Genomic DNA, 16,045 nt, shown 5'->3' on the forward strand with positions numbered 1-16,045 from the left:
AAGGCTACTTTACACTATGCCTAGGAGATATCCCTCAAAATAGTTTCTTTCAGAGCGTGAGTGGGTACAAAGAAGAAACAGTAAAGAATGAGCCTTCTTACACTCACAAGCCCACAATCACAGAGAAAGAATAATTAATATTTTGTTAGCATTGTTGATAGAATATTTTGTTTGAAAGAGAAAAGTGAAACAGAAAAAAATAACAGAGTATCAGTTGTGCAATACAAAACATTCTAAAAGATGAAGAATGATACAATAATTGCTTGGATAAGGTGTGATAGGGTAAAGCCTTAGCATGCATCTTGATGACAACACAGAGCTGGTCTACCACTAGATGATCCAGAAAATAGCAAAAGCAATGATGAAATATGTTAAAGCCACAGAACTCTTGTCATCAGGAATCCAAAAGAATAAAATATAGACACTGAATGTAGACTGTTATCCGAGCACTTGCTTTTTTTTTCCTTTTATAATTTTACTAAGAGCAAAGACATTCATGTTTTAAAAAATGCTTGACAATCTTACAGTATTCAGCAGTATATTTTGATGCTGGCAGTGAATCTTCAGATTCAGATCCAGAATATTGAAGACTGAAAACAAGTGTATTCAGGGGGAAAATGGTTGCTGAGTCAGAGTAAAAAGTTAGATCAATTCGTGCTAAATCAACCAATCAACCAAGTCTCCTATCTATACATAAAAAGATTCACAGTGTTTCTCCATTGCCAGAATAAAAATAAAGAAGAAACCTTGAGATATGGAGTAATTGCTGTCAGCTATGTCATACCACTGCAGATTCTTCTGAAGCAAGTTCCAAAGGTAGAAAAACAAGAGACAAGACAGGAGTGTTCCTCATGTCTGGAATACTAAGGAGGCAGGGCTTAGCACCTGACTTTCAAAGGTTGCTCTGCAGCTTGTAGCCACAACGTCCCCCTCATTTGGTACAGGAGGAGTAGCTTGGGCACAGACAAGCATCCTGTAGCTGAAGGGGAAGAGATCAGGCTCAAGTCTCTTTGAGCCCCTCCCTCCTAGACTATCTGTGATCCCTATTTCTGCTGCAGCTCAAGAAAGGAACCGGTCAGGGTTTGGAAATCCTCAGACTTCAGCAAGGGCAACAAACTGATTCCAATCAGGAAAACATTTGTATTTTAGAAGTACATGAGGTCTTAAAAATATAAAATACCCAAAGCAGCAGAAATGTGGATGTAAATGATAGTTCAGAAAAAGGCCAGCAGGACAGCTTCATGTGACAAAAATCACATTCTATTTTTTCTTTTCCTCAGCCCCTTTCTGGGGTCTATCACTTCCTCCTTTTTGATGTGATGGAGACACCAGATCATAAGCCTGATACACTTGCTTTATTTTATAAGGAAATAAAGCAGGGTCTTAGGCATCGAGGCTGTATCTTCTCTTAGAAAATGGCAAAATCTAGAGATGTGTAGCATTTTTGCTCATTAGGTATCGATTGCAAATTCTGTTTTCTATGAGAATAAGGTTGGAGAGTAAATTAAATCAGCAAATCTGTAAGAGCTTTAAAAATTAACTATGCTTACATGAAATGCTAAATGTGGTAGCTTCGTGAACAAATCCAGCTTATTTGATAGTTTATGCACCACACTCTAAATTAAAAAAAATAATAATAACACAAGAGAAGTCAGCTTAAAGCAAGGTATGACAGAGATATATGGATCATGAAAAGTGGTTACTATAGGAGGGTACCAGGGATGGAGAACCCAAAGTAGGGATAACTAACTCTTACACATGCCTGAATTGTTTCGTTCTTATTATAATAAGCACACCTTACTTTTACAGTTCCAGCCTAAGCAAAGCTGGGATATATGAAAGGATGCTTCTGAAACTAAACACATAGAGCATGTGTTTGTATGTGTACTTAATTTTCCCTTTTATACCTGCCAGTTTTCAGAAAACATAGGAATTTTCAGCTGTGAGACACGAGGGACAAAGCTGGGAATGAACGGAGCAGAGAATGTCAGCAACAAAGGCAAAGTAACTTTTATTCCTGGGAGTTCTTTAAAGCTTCTCTCCCAAGAAGTTGAAGTTGTCATCATGCTTCTCTGTCCCATGCTGGGCTAAGGACTGTGTCTACAAAGGGAAAGAGGGAACTGGGTAAGAGGAGCATAGGGAACTGGGTACTTGCAACATGTCAGGAGGGGCTCCCTGGCACCAGAGGGAGGCTTGAGAGATTTTCATGAGGTGTGGTCAGCTGCTGTCCAGCAGGGATAGGGAGCATTCCTAAAGCAAAGGGCCAGTGGCTTTAGGTCTCTTGCGGTTGCTGAGCTGGTTTTCACACCTGTTAGCTGCAGGGTCAGCGTGGGAGGGGTCAGCACCATAGGCTGGTCCTCTGTCCTGTTCTGCAGCTGTTAAACGCCCCGGAAATTCCAATATAATCCTTGCTCAGCTTACTGCTGTAGTCTCTACCCTTTAATCTGCACCCTGGAGATCCTCTGGTGAGTGCTCTCCGTGTTCTGGCCTTGAGCCTTGAAAAGGATCCCAGCAGGCTTCAAGGCAGCCTCCATGACAGACAGGGAGGGGATGGCTGTCCTCTGACTCTTGATCTTTTGCTGGCCAGCCCAGAGAAGCCAATTTGTGGACCATCTAGCTGAGGACAGTTCTAAGTCCCCGGAGATCTCCAGTCTCCAAGAATGTCCCCCAGAAGGAGCTCGTTCAAGCACTTGTGCCTCCCACTCCCAGTCTTTGCAGACAGGAGAGGCATTTAAGATGCAAGCAATGTCTAGGTCTAGCCAGACAGCCATTGAGAATGAAGCATGCTGGCTGTTCACTGGCTGGGGTGATGATGGCACTGGAAAAGCTTATAATGGAGTGTTTGGGGACAAACACGGATGAGCAAGAGCGATGAGTCCTGAAAGGTAATGAGAGAAAGTCCCGAGGTCCAAGAGGCTATATCAGTGGATGGCTGGCAGAGGGTATAAGGGAACGTACATGAGATGGGGGTGGGCAGCAGCAAAGAGCTGGGGAATGAGTGGCAGGGGTTGTAGGAGTTGCTGTCCTTGCTGTGAGCCCTGATCCATCCTCACTGCTCTCCAGGAAAAAGATTCTGCACAAGTGCCTGGGTGAGCGAGCGTGGGGTAGAGAAAGGGGAGCCAAAGCTTCCAGCACACTCAGATGTTACCATAGTCCTCCCACCTGCAGTGAGGAATGACAGAGTGACAGGAAACCTTATGGCCAGGTTCAGGAGGCAGTGAAGCGCTGGAGAAATGCTATCCCAGAAGAAAACCCTGCCTTTCCCATGCTCAGTCATCCAAGCATGTTATTCCCAGCAAGCTGGCAACTCCATGGTCTTTACCAATCATATGCTTGTATGATGAGTGGACCAATAGACTCAAAAGGAATCTTCTATAAGTCATTAGGTATGTACAGTGGGACATTCGTGGCAATCTTCCTTCAGGACAAAAGGCCCATAGCTTTCAAATGTCCGTAGCTGCTATGAGCAAGTGTCCCTCAGTGTCCTATTACTGAGTCAGCTTCCAAGGACAGTCCACAGTGCTACCAGTCACTCCCACTGGCCTTTCAGTTGAGAAGCATCATCTCCCCTTCTAGAACCACCTAAGTCAAATTCCCCTGACGGGTGGAGGGCCTGGGTTAACTGATTGGGAACAGGCCGGGCAGCTCTTCTACATGGGCCCTGCCAGGGACATTACAACATCAGCTATGCTGGTCCCCTGCCAGCTCCCCCAGGGATGGGAGGAGAGAGGGTGCCAGCCGGCCAAGATCAGTGGGCAGGGGCAGTGGCAGGCTGGGCCAAGCACCCAGATGCATAGAGGGGGTGGAATTGGGCAGGAGCAGAAGCAGGCAGGAGACTTTGTTTGCAACTGGAGAGGGGTGCTTATGGTTGGGGCTCAAAATCCAAGCCTCTATCTCCAGGTTTAAGGGGTGGGGGATATTGGTGGAGATGTAGATTGCCCCCCTGGCACCTCCCAGCAGCGAAGAGATCGGAGAGATGCCATAGGAGTCAGAGGCATGGTCAAACCTTTTCTGAACGCTCGGAGCCCGACCTTTGCGAGGTTACCACACACACACACACACACACACACACACACACACACACACCCCAAGCCAGAGGCAGAGGAGGGTCGTTGGAAATGTGATGAAAGAATTCTAACACCCAGGATACCCAGAATAGCGGACATCGAAGAAGGCTAGGGAAAGGACAGTTCCTCGGGAACCTACTCTTGCCTTGGAGAGGTATACTCAGTACTCCCCCAGATGACTCCCCCCACCCTCGCTGTGCATAGGCCCAGGCTAGAGCAATCCTCTACTTTGCAAACCTTCATCCCTTAGTCTCCAGACACTATATCCTTCGACCTCCCAAATCCCTGGCTCACCTTCCCGCCGGCCTCCAGCTCTGCAGGTCTGCGCCCCTGAGGCCCCCCGTGTTGGACCTGCAGCTAGCCGCTCTCTCCCAGCGTCGTGCGTGTCCTCTTGGGTCTGAGGAGCTCGCTTCCTTGCAGCCGGCGTCTGCTTGTCGCTTGGAGTCTCTGGGATTCTGGGGAGGACTCAGGCTGCAGGCAGGGGCTGCTCACAAGACAAGCCCCGAGGAATCGTGCCGGCGCCGGTGTCACGATCCGAGTCGCCGAGCTCTGGTCTCGGGTTCGGACGACCGCTGCTTTGGAGCGCTGGCTGGGCAAACGCAGCCGGCCCGCCCCCTCTCGTCCCTCCCAGCCTGGCCCGCCCCTCTCCGGCCCCGTCGGCCGCCCTCTCTCTCCTCTTCCGGGAGCGGAGCCCGCCCTCTGGGCCTAGGACCCGAGTGCACCTCACCCTGTACCCGCTCCCCTATGTGGCGAGCGGTGGAGACGCCAGGCGCGCCCTGGGCCCGCCCGTGTGCTGGGGAGGGTCGGCTTCCTTCTACAGGTCCTGGCCAGGGGAGGAGACGTGGGCCGGAGGATGGCACGCGTTAGGGTCCGGGAGGAGGCAATCAGTGGGTGCTGCTGCGAGGCGTGTTTTAAACCCTGGTGCTCGCACTGGAGCATCGGCGGAGCAAAGCGCTACTGGCTGGCGACTGATGGCCAGGGCCGGGCAGAAGCCCAAGCGCAGCGCCCCTGGCTCCTCCTTCCCTCTTCTTTAACTCTAGGAACTCAACCAGTGGGGCTCCTACTCAGGGGTGAACCGAGGTGGGCGTGAGCAGAGAAAAGAAAAAGGAGGTAGACGAAGAAACGAATCTCGGGTCACGGGAGGGCAGGACAGCCAGAGAGAGTGCAGGCGTCTGGGGAGGAAATCGTCCCCGTGCTAGCTTCAAACTTGTATCTCTCTCTGTGCCTGCATCTGGGTCAGCGTTAGGGCCTCTGACTTCAACCTCCCTTCCTCGCTCCATCCTCCTCAAAGACAGGGAAGCCTGGGGCGGAGTCCGGGAAGTCTGATGTCTTTGCTTGGCTCAGACATGGCTTGGACAAGTCCCTGCACCTCTGGGTGCCACCTCCCTGGCGCGCGCTCCGCAGAGAACCTCCCCACAGCGATGAGAGGCGGTGGAAGGTGTACTCAGTCGGTGCCTGGAAGCAGGGGCGGAACAGAGCGGGCTCACTTCTAGGGAGAAACGTTTCTGCCCACCCCTAACCAATTCTAAACTGTAGGACTGGATTGGGGGGTCTATTGTTTAGGTCCCGCCGAGCTGGGCTGTAGCCTTCGCACGAAGTGTTGCTACCACCTGCTGGTTCTTTTAGGGAGCACAGGCACCTGGTAAATTCCTCTGGCCCATTTTCTTCTCCCCTCATCACCCTGTCCCATCTTATCCCCCTCTTTCATTTATTCAAAAGCATGTTTATGAAAGCGCTAGCTGCATATGGGCTGATCGCAACTGGTACTTAAAGAGCGTTTAGAAACTAATGAAAATTGTGAAATAGACTATGAGCCAACATGCACAAGAAACCAAACAATGAAACTCGTTGAGGCACTGAGAGAGAAACAGGCTTTAATGAATTGGCTGAATGAGTGATAGAAAGATAAAGATAAATAACGAGTCCCCACTTGGGCAGGAGGTTGTTCGCTCATAATATCGAGGGTCAATTAATAAGCCTGATTAAATTTAATGACCTGCGTTTGGACCTCATTAAAACTCCAATTACACTGGTGTGTCTATAATGCTTGATTCTTCCATTTGTTTTGAAGCTCTCTGATAAAGGGCTGTGGTCAGCTCTTTCCAAAGCTTTCAACGACTGAAAAAAATAAAGACCCAAATCCTCATCATATGCATTAATAGATAATTCTATCATGTATCTATCATCATATCATCCAGACAGCTATGTATTTTCTTTTATCCATCTAGCATGCTGCTTATGTTCTCACTAAACATATACCTATACCTCAAGCCCCTCCTAGATGTACTAACAATATGCCTGGAAACTTGAAAAAGTAATAAAGTACATAATTAAAGTATGTTTAAATATATTCACAAACCTAAAATGTAGCTTTTTTTTTTTTTTTTTTGGTTTTTTCGAGACAGGGTTTCTCTGTGGCTTTGGAGCCTGTCCTGGAACTAGCTCTGTAGACCAGGCTGGTCTCGAACTCTCAGAGAGATCTGCCTGCCTCTGCCTCCCGAGTGCTGGGATTAAAGGCGTGCGCCACCACCGCCCGGCAAATGTAGCTATTTTTATGAAGCCTAGCAATTCCAGTATAAATTTGTATCACACCACACATTGCTATTAAAATAAAATATTTGTGTTCTTTTTATTTATGACATATTACAAATGCCATTTTTTATTCAGACTTATGTGATTAGTTACTTTTTCTTCTTAAGAAAATCTGAGGGCATCTAGTTTTCAAACAAGGCACCACCAGGATGCATAGAAGATTAAATTTATTATTACAATTGGCCTTATCTCCCAATCTATATATTTTCAAACCAAGCTTTTCTATATTTTATTGTGTATGAGTGTTTTGCCTCAATGTATGTATGCACACTGTGAGTATGCTTGGTCCCAGAAGCCAGAAGAGGGCATCAGATTGCCCGGAACTGGAGTTACAGAAGATTCTGAGCCATCATGTGGATGCCAGGAATCAAACCTGGGTCCTCAGTAGGAGCAGCAAGTGCTTTTAACCACTGAACCATCTCGCCAGTCCCCAAGCAGGTGTCAATAGTGGGTAGAAAGTACAGGCTGCATCTGCTGAATGATGCTGTTGTCTGCAGCCACGGAGAAGCAGAGCAATGAATTCCATTTAAAGTTATTATAAATCTTTGCTGTAATTTGCTCAATACCTGGCACAAATTAGGTGTTTAGACGTGTTTTAAAAAGAAGAGCAATACTTAAACTCTTTAAGCTGAAAGGCGGAACGTAATAAAGCATATTCCTCATAGAATTCATTATCTTCGGCACACACAAGCTCTAATGTAAATGTGGAGCCTAAAAGGTCTCCTGAGTAGAAAACTCCAAGCAAGATGGCATGACTTCTTGGCTGGCTCTGCCACTTTCGTGCTGATGTTTTTCTTCCTTCTTATGCTTTTCTTTCTCCAATATCTATCACTCCCCAAAGATGTGCAATTTTCTACTTCCTTATTTCCCCTTAGAACAGCTGATGCAAGTTGATGTTATTATAAACAAACAGCTTTACAAGTAATTTCAGTGATAAGAAATCTAGCAAAAAGCAATAAAGGAACTTCCTAAGCTTCCAGATCTTTTATTTCAAGACAGAAGTTATAGCTCCCAATGCCTGGGTCTTCAAGGAATCATCTTGAGAGCCCATGGCCCCAAGCTACACTCTTGAAGTTTGTTCCTTCTAAACATTTTGCTAATAAACATGCCAAACGCCCATTTATACAAAGAAAAACTGTTGAGTTTCACAGCATTCTACTAAGGTATTGGTTTTTTTAAAAGGCAAATTTACATGAAAACTGATTTGTAAACCAAAGCTCTCCAATGTTTACCCACCGCAGTCTTAAACTTTGATATTGTTTTTCACTAAACAATAGTAACAAGGCTGATGTGTTTGGGCAAAAAGACAAGAAGAATGGTTCTCAGGTCAGTAGAACACGTTAAGGGTATATGCTTGCTTTCAAGGTCTCATCATGTTAGCCAGAGCTCTGTTCCCAATGCTCATTAATTCTGAGTAAGAAAAAAGTTAACAGAATTGCAAAGATACACACAGTTGTGTCATCACTGCTCCAGCTTGCGAGGGCTCCACTCACTAACTGCTCACATGTCCTTGCCCTGGATTATATTACCTGGCCATTCCTACTTGTAAGAAACAGAAAAACCCATGCTGCACCAAGTAAAACTAAAGGTCTGTTAGGGAGAGAGGAAGAGATAAAGAATATTTGTCAAGTAACCAACAACTCTCTCACAAAGAAACACATGTTCACAATAATGTATGTGTTTCCCCACAATTGGCAAACATAGGGGCTTTCACGGGGCATCCTTATTGAAAATTTCCCCTCAAATAAGCATATATATATATATATATATGTATATATATATATATATATAGTGTGTATTATATATCAATATATTATTCAGAGTGGTCTCCTGAAAGTTAGTAAGTACGGTGAATGGAAGGGCTGGGAGCTCCCTTTTACTAAAATAAGTATATAAGACACCATGTTAGAAAAGAAGCAGAAAATCCTAGGCAATTCCTCATGCACACAATTAGAGTTGAAAGCACCATAGCAGTTAGCAATATTTTGGGCATGCTCCAAATGCAGATCGGGACTGATGAAGGCTTCACATCACGTTCTGTTCATTGTCTTCAGGTCCATGCAGGCGATAGGACACTAGCTCCCATGCAGCAGGTGGTCAGAAGTCCTGCTCCTCCAGGCAGATGCAGTCTCTTCCCGCAGCTTTGGTAAGTGCCCTCTGAGCATGTCCACAATGCATAGTAGGAAGGCGGGCCTGTATTCCTGTGGAATCTACATTCAGGATCTAGATATGGTGGAAATACTTCTTCAGCCTTCTGAGTTCTCCTTCATTCTAAATGGTAAAATATCTCTTGGCATTCACATAGGGTTCTGGGAATCCACTATATCACTACATTAAGCACCAATAGCTAAGTGGAGTTATTCATTACCAGGAATGAGCAAACAACAGAACTGTCAATCATTAAAGAATCTGTAAGATAAAATGAACAATGAGCAGAGATAAAAAGAGTTAAAAGAAAAGGTCATCCATGGATGGCCCTGGAAAGGGGAAATAGATGAGATCTCCTGGGTAACCGGGGGTGTGGAGAGGAGGAGATGGGGGGATGAGAACATGAGGGAACTGGATTGATGGAGGTGGGTCATCTTTCTATCTGTTGTTTCATTGGTTAAGTAATAAAGAAACTGCCTTGGCCCCTTTAATAGGACAGAAAATTAGGTAGGCGGAGTAGACAGAACAGAATGCTGGGAGAAAGAAGCTGAGTAAGGAGTCGCCATGATTCTCCCACTCCAGACAGACGCAGGTTAAGATCCTCCCTGGTAAGCCAGCTCGTGGTACTACACAGAATATTAGAAATGGGTTAGATCAATATGTAAGAGCTAGCCAATAAGAGGCCGGAACTAATGGGCCAGGCAGTGTTTAAAAGAATACAGTTTCTGTGTAATTATTTTGGGGCATAAGCTAGCCATGCGGGCGGCCGGGTGCCTGGGACGCAGCCCCGCCGCACATATTACTACACTGGATGGTCAGGTTGGGGGCGGGACAGAGTGGGAGAGCAATAAGACCTGTGTGGGTCTGAGCTAGGTCCTCTGACTATATGCTATGGTTGTGTAGCTTGGTGTTCTTGTGGGAGTCCTAATCGTGGGAGTGGGGGTATCTCTGACCCTTTTGCCTGCTCTTCAAACCCTTTTTCTCCTACTGGATTGACTTGTCCAGACTCAATATCATGGTTTGTGCCTAGTCTTATTGTAACTTGTTATGCCATGCTTGTAATCCTGGGAGATCTACTCTTCTTTTGAAGAAAAATGGAGGAAGAGTGGTTCTGGGGGGAATGGGAGGTTGAGAGGGGGTCCTGGGAGGAGTGGAAGGAGGGGAAACTGTGATGGGGATATAATTTATGAAAGAAGAATAAAAATAATAATTTTAAAATTAGAAGAAAAATCAAATACACAAAGGAAGAAAAAGGAAAATGTAAGAAAATCACTTGAATATTTGAAGTGTATTATTAAATTCTTAACAAATATTTATTAAATACTTCAACTAACTGAAAAGAGATATGAGATTGTACCCATCATCTAAATAAAATGGATAAGTAGATATCTAAGATACATTCTAGAGAATACTTTCTAATCTATACCTTGTAACATTGCACACACACAGATTTTATTTAGCTATGACACATTCCTTTTGGGGGACTTGAAGAATGAGAAACGAAGGGGTGATGCCTGCAGAGTCCTCAGCAGAAAAGAGTAATTGACACAATCAAGGAACTGACAAGTCATCTCCAACTCTCTGGTGGGTAATCCTAATGCTGAAGCTAAAAAGCTAAATAATCGTCCTCTCTAGCTCTCCTTTGATTAAGAGTAGTTATAAGACCTGATTGTGGTCTACGAGAAGAAAGCAGAATTTTGCCAGGGGCATTTCTGAGAAAGGATTTAATCTCTGGCAGAAGGCTCCATTGACTAGGCAGATCCTTTCTGGTTTTTATGTGATTACTTGGATATCATATTGGTTCCTGTCAATGTCGCAATGAACTTAGCAGCCAAAAACGACACAAATCTGTTATCCCATGCTTCAGAAGGTCAGAAGTCTGGAGCCCTTCTCTCGGCACTGACAGTTAAGGTGTGGGCAGGACCTGTAGTCTGTAGTTTATGAGGAAAGCCTGCTTCCTTGCCCTTCCTGGTGTGACTTCCAGAAGGGACATTGCCTCATGGGCCCATCGTGTATCTTCAAAGCCAGGGATGTGATGACCCTGAGTTTGAACCTTTATATCCTGCTGTCCCTCTGACTCTTATCCTTTTCTATTTTTAATGACCCTTGTGATTATAATGAGCCTACCAGGATAATCTAGGAAAACCTCCCCTCCTCTGATTTGCTAATTAGCAAACTTCAATCCTCTTTCATGAAAACTGGCTTAATGGGTGCTTGAGAATATGGTCTGAACATCCTTGGGGACCATAATTCTGCCTGTCAGAGACCTGGAAGCAGGTGCTGCAGCACCATTTTGGTATCTGAGTCAAAACTAGCAACTGCATGCCTGCAGACTTATTCTGTTAAGAGAAAAAACAACAACACATACACAATGGGAGGGGGGGGATGACCTGCCAGTAATTATAATTTTTGTTCAACAAAACATCGAAGATTACTAATATATGCAGACTCAAATAGTTTGTCTCCAGATACAGCATTATTATTTTTAAAAGGCAATAAGGTTATTTTTCAAACTTCAGTATTTAAAAAACTTGCTACTGAAGACCATTTTCCAACAATGTGCACTGTAAGTACACTCTGAAAAACTAGGAGACGAATGGCCATAATATTCATTAGGGAAATAGTGATTAAGAAGAAGTGCTTATAAAAAAGTGCTTTAAATCATCTAAACTCACAAGATAAATAAACACAAACAAAATATAGGTCAGAAAAATCACTGTCCTGTACATGGAAGAAAATACTTTAACTGAAGGTAATTGTAACAACCCAAAATATAAATGTCAATATAAAAATGAAATTGTGTGTGTGTGCACGCATGTGCATGCACACTGGCATACACTAATGTGTCACGTGTGCTGTCTGGTTTATATACATATATGGAGGCCAGAGGAGGATGTGAAATATCTTGTTCTATCAAGCTTTACTTTGTGCCCTTGAGGCAGGGTCTCTAACTTAACTTTGAGCATGTTCTTTTTGACTAAGCTGGCTGGCCAGCAAGTAACAGGTATTTTCCCATCTTCTCCCTCCACAGCACTAGGGTTACAGGCACACAGGGTCACACACAGCTTTTTTAGTGGGTGCTGGAGACCTGAATTCAAGTCCTCACAGTTGTTCAAGAAATACTTGTACCCACCTAGTTGTCTTGGTTTTAAAGAAAGATCTTAGACGCCAGAAATTCTTGTTTTTAAAGAAAGATCTTAGATGCCAGGTTAATATAATGTAAAACATGAAAGCGAAATAGCAAAGATGGAATGTCATAAGTGCTGACTTCCTTGACATCCATCAGAGGAAGCTAGTAGTTACTGTTGGCATAATTAGGTTAAAAGAATTTTAATGCCTTAAGATAATCATGTAAGATTATCTCTAAAATAGGGTGTTAACCTTTCAAGTCAGAGATAAAAGATAAAGACAAGTGGACATAATTCATTCATCTAAAGGCAAAATAGATAAGAGGTAACAAAGAAGCCCCAAAATACAAAGAACATAATTGTGACAGCTGCCAAGCACAGTGCAACGTCTAAGGAGCATAATATTCTAGAATAATGTCTATGGGAAGTTGGTGGAATCAGTGCATTGTCAAATTTCATGTAGCAAGTAACAAAAACTATTTCTTATTTTATTATATATACCAACGAATTGCTGTTGTCTTACATTTTTGGAAATATTTATAAAAGCAAGACAATATTTTCTGGGTACATGTCACTTTAATTTCTCAAATAACAATGGAAACTTCAGTAACAGGATAAATTAATTCTTGTTGATATTAAGTGTATAATTTGAACCAATTGAGCCATAAATTCTGGACACATACATATGCATGTAACACGCACATATTTTGTAAAACAGCAGCTTTGTCTTTTGTATTTTTTCCCACCTCCTTTCTTCCTCTACCACCTCCTTTCCTCCCTTCCTTCTCTCTTCCCTTCTTTTCTCCATCTCTTTCCATACATGTACATCTCCAGGAGCTACAGGAGGATGATAGTGAATTGTCTACAGAACTGAGGAGGTGCCTATAAGTAATACATTCAAAGCTTCATCTGAGCCTTTGAGTAGCTATGTTAGCAATAATGAAAAGGCCCCATCTCTTAGACATTAACTGATGTTTTCTTTATTATAAAGCTAAGAGGAAGTAGGAGATAATTTTTTAAATCATGGCTAAACACATTCAAATAATAACACTATATACATACTCGAAGTATTTTAACTAAATGAGGTGAAATTGTTTATTTCTATTTCAGAAAACAGCACATTTCTTAACTAGTTATAGTATTCATTAATTCTGTTCAAAACTAATTAATGGGCAAGAGATACTTGACAAAAATATAGAACCATAAATATAATTGGCTTAAATTGCAGAAATTTCTGATATTAACAACTTGTTAAATTCCCACTGATGATATAGCCCTCCCTTTATCACCTTAAACATATAATTACCTGGAGGAAATTTTTCTAGCTGTACTCGTCACAGTAGCATAATACTTTTAATGCTGGCAATGTGGCTACCCTAAGACAGCTGAGCCCTTTCTCATTGCCCTGTTGCTGGACGCTATGTATGAGAACCAACCAGTTTATGAGGGAGATGTGCTTTCCTCAATCCTGATACCTGCTGGCTCCTAGAAAGAAAAAAGAGGCACAGTGACACAGTGGTTATGAGACAGAAAAGAATGGATTAAGTGCCACCCTACCCTGCTGAAGACACCAAAGCAAATCTCTTCCAAGGGACGTACCTGCCAGGATAATTTAGTAGATTATGTATGAGATGCATGGGGGAATGAGACTCATCAGTGTGGCATTCCTCCACACCTAGAAAGGGAAGTCAGGGCTTACTGTTGGGCAAATCAAGAGCTCTTTCTCTCTTTTGTCCATGACTTAATTCCTGTTCATCCTTAAAATATCAGCAGAAAGCCCAGAAATAACCCTCACATAAGTGGCCAATTGATTTTCAACAAGTGCCAAGTCGCTTTAATGGGGTAAAAAAAGTCTTTTCAACAAATGGTACTTGGATATTGATCTGTTAAAGACTGAAGTTGGGGCCTCACTGTACACTGAATACCAATGTGAGTTCAAAATGGATCAATGATCTAAACCTAAAGCTTACACTACAAAAACTGTGAGAAGAAAGCATTTGAGAAAGCTTTCATGTATTGGATTAGAGACAATGCAACAGATAAGACACGCTGAAGAAAAAACTAATACAGTTACGTTGGACTTCAAAACTTAAGAACTTCTGTGCATCATCTGAAGACACAAAATCACAATCTAGAGAATTAGAAGAATATTTGCAAATTATGTACCTTCTAAGGGACTGATGTCAGAATGCATAAAGAACTCTAAAACCCAACCACGACAACAAGTGATGAATGACTCACTTCAAAAGTGGTCAGGACATTTGCATAGATAAATCTCCAAAGCAAATGCTAGGTTTTGTACATGGCAGTATCTTCAAACAATTGGCCCGCAGCTTGTAGGCCTAATCACTGAGAAGTGACTGGAATATGAAGGATATGATCTAACCAGAGAATCAATGCATTGAAATGTTTATAATTTGATGGGGTCAGAGGAAGTACAGGGATTAGAGAGATGCTTCAGTAGTCAAGAGCATTGGCTACTTCTCCAGGGGACTACCATTTGATCCCTGGCACCAGAATGGTGGTTCATAACTATCCACAACTCCAATCTCAGAGTATGAGACACCCTTTTCTGGTCTCTGTGAATACTAATCACTCATGTAGTACACAGATAATCATGCAGGCAAAACATCTATACACATAAAATAATGAGAATAACAATAAATTATATTTTTAAAAAAGGAAATACATCACTAAGGACATGCCTTTGAAGAGTGTCTCGTCATTGCCCCTCCCTCCTTTCTCCTAGCCACTCTGACGTCCATCAAATCTTCACCACCATGTTCTGCCAACTCAACCAAAAGCAACAGCAGGAGTTGGCCATGGTCTGAACGCATGAACCAAAAGAGATATTTCCTGCCTTAAATGGTTTCTCTCCCCTATGCTTTCCACAGCTAAACATACCAAAATACAAGCATATGAATATCCAATAAATGGATTCAAAGATCCTCAGCCTCATCAGTTGTTAGGAAAATACATATTAATGCTACAGTGAGAGCCTTCCCCTCTCCCAGGACACTGAAAACACAAGAGTTGATGGTGCTGTGCAGGATGGAGAGGTCTAAGACATTCGTGGGGAGAATCTAAAATGATGCTGGCCCCGAAGAGCAGGATGGCTTCTCATAAAAAACAAACAAACAAAAAAAACCAACCAACCGAACAAACACTGACTACAGACTTGCCGTACAATTTGGTGATTCCGTTTGTAACTATCCTTACCCAAACTGAAAACAAGGTCTATTACAGACAGTTGCATGTGAGTAGTTATATTAATCATAAAAATTGCCATTTGGAACAAATCCATCAGATTAAACGATTAATAAAATCTGGTACATCTAACAATATACTGTGAGCTAACAATAAAGAGGCATGAACAATGGAGACAAGGTTTCACTATGTAACTGTAGCTGACCTGGAATTCTATATGTAGAATAGGCTGGCCTGGAACTCACACAGATCCTCCTGTCTCTGCTTCCTGTGTACTGGAAGTAAACGTGTGTGCTATTAAACTCCTCCACAAGCAACTTCATTGTATGCTACAACTTGAATGTGCTATGAAATTCTTATATTTAATGGAACAATCCAGGGAAAGAGGAGCAAACACCATACATTTCCATGCATACAAACATTATGGTTTATGGAGTGTTTCAGAGGAAAATGCCATATACTAAAAGCAACAGAAATAAAATTCTTACAATTCTGAACTCGGGAATTCACCAGCAGATTCGGGGTCTGGCCAGAGCCAGCTTCCTGATTCATCTGGTCGTTGTACGCCCACATTGCAGAAAGTGGAGGAGGCTTCTCTTGAAATTCTTTCACAGGGGTAATGATTCCATTTACGATGGTTCTATATTCATTCCAAAGGAGTCACCTCCTGATACCAATATTCTATGTTACAATTGTGAAGTGTGAAAATTTGGGGGAATCCAAACATTTGGATCACAGCCATAAGGTACCATGAATAGGCAAATTAACATAGACAGAAGATCTAATTATGGCTACCAGGGATGCAGGGAGGGAGGCAAGATGTGCTGGTTAGTTTTTTCTCAACCTGTCACAAATCAGGACATATATGGAAAGAAGGAATCTCAATTGAGGAATTGTTTCTAT

At 43.0% G+C, this 16,045-nt stretch overlaps 1 protein-coding gene across 2 annotated transcripts in view; it reads right to left on the reverse strand.

Annotated features, from left to right (window-relative positions):
- The window catches only part of Ephb6 (EPH receptor B6), a 15,371-nt gene extending 10,060 nt beyond the window's left edge, over window positions 1–5,311 (reverse strand). Inside the window, exon 1 of one of the 2 annotated variants that reach the window (XM_057770762.1) lies at window positions 4,362–5,311. The gene's annotated coding sequence lies outside the window, so the exon portion shown is untranslated. The remainder of the gene's footprint in view (window positions 1–4,361) is intronic. The other variant, XM_057770754.1, reaches the window with a different exon arrangement.
- Between the last annotated feature and the right edge of the window lie 10,734 nt (window positions 5,312–16,045).

Source organism: Chionomys nivalis, chromosome 1, assembly GCF_950005125.1.
Source record: "Chionomys nivalis chromosome 1, mChiNiv1.1, whole genome shotgun sequence".
Lineage (NCBI taxonomy): Eukaryota > Metazoa > Chordata > Mammalia > Rodentia > Cricetidae > Chionomys > Chionomys nivalis.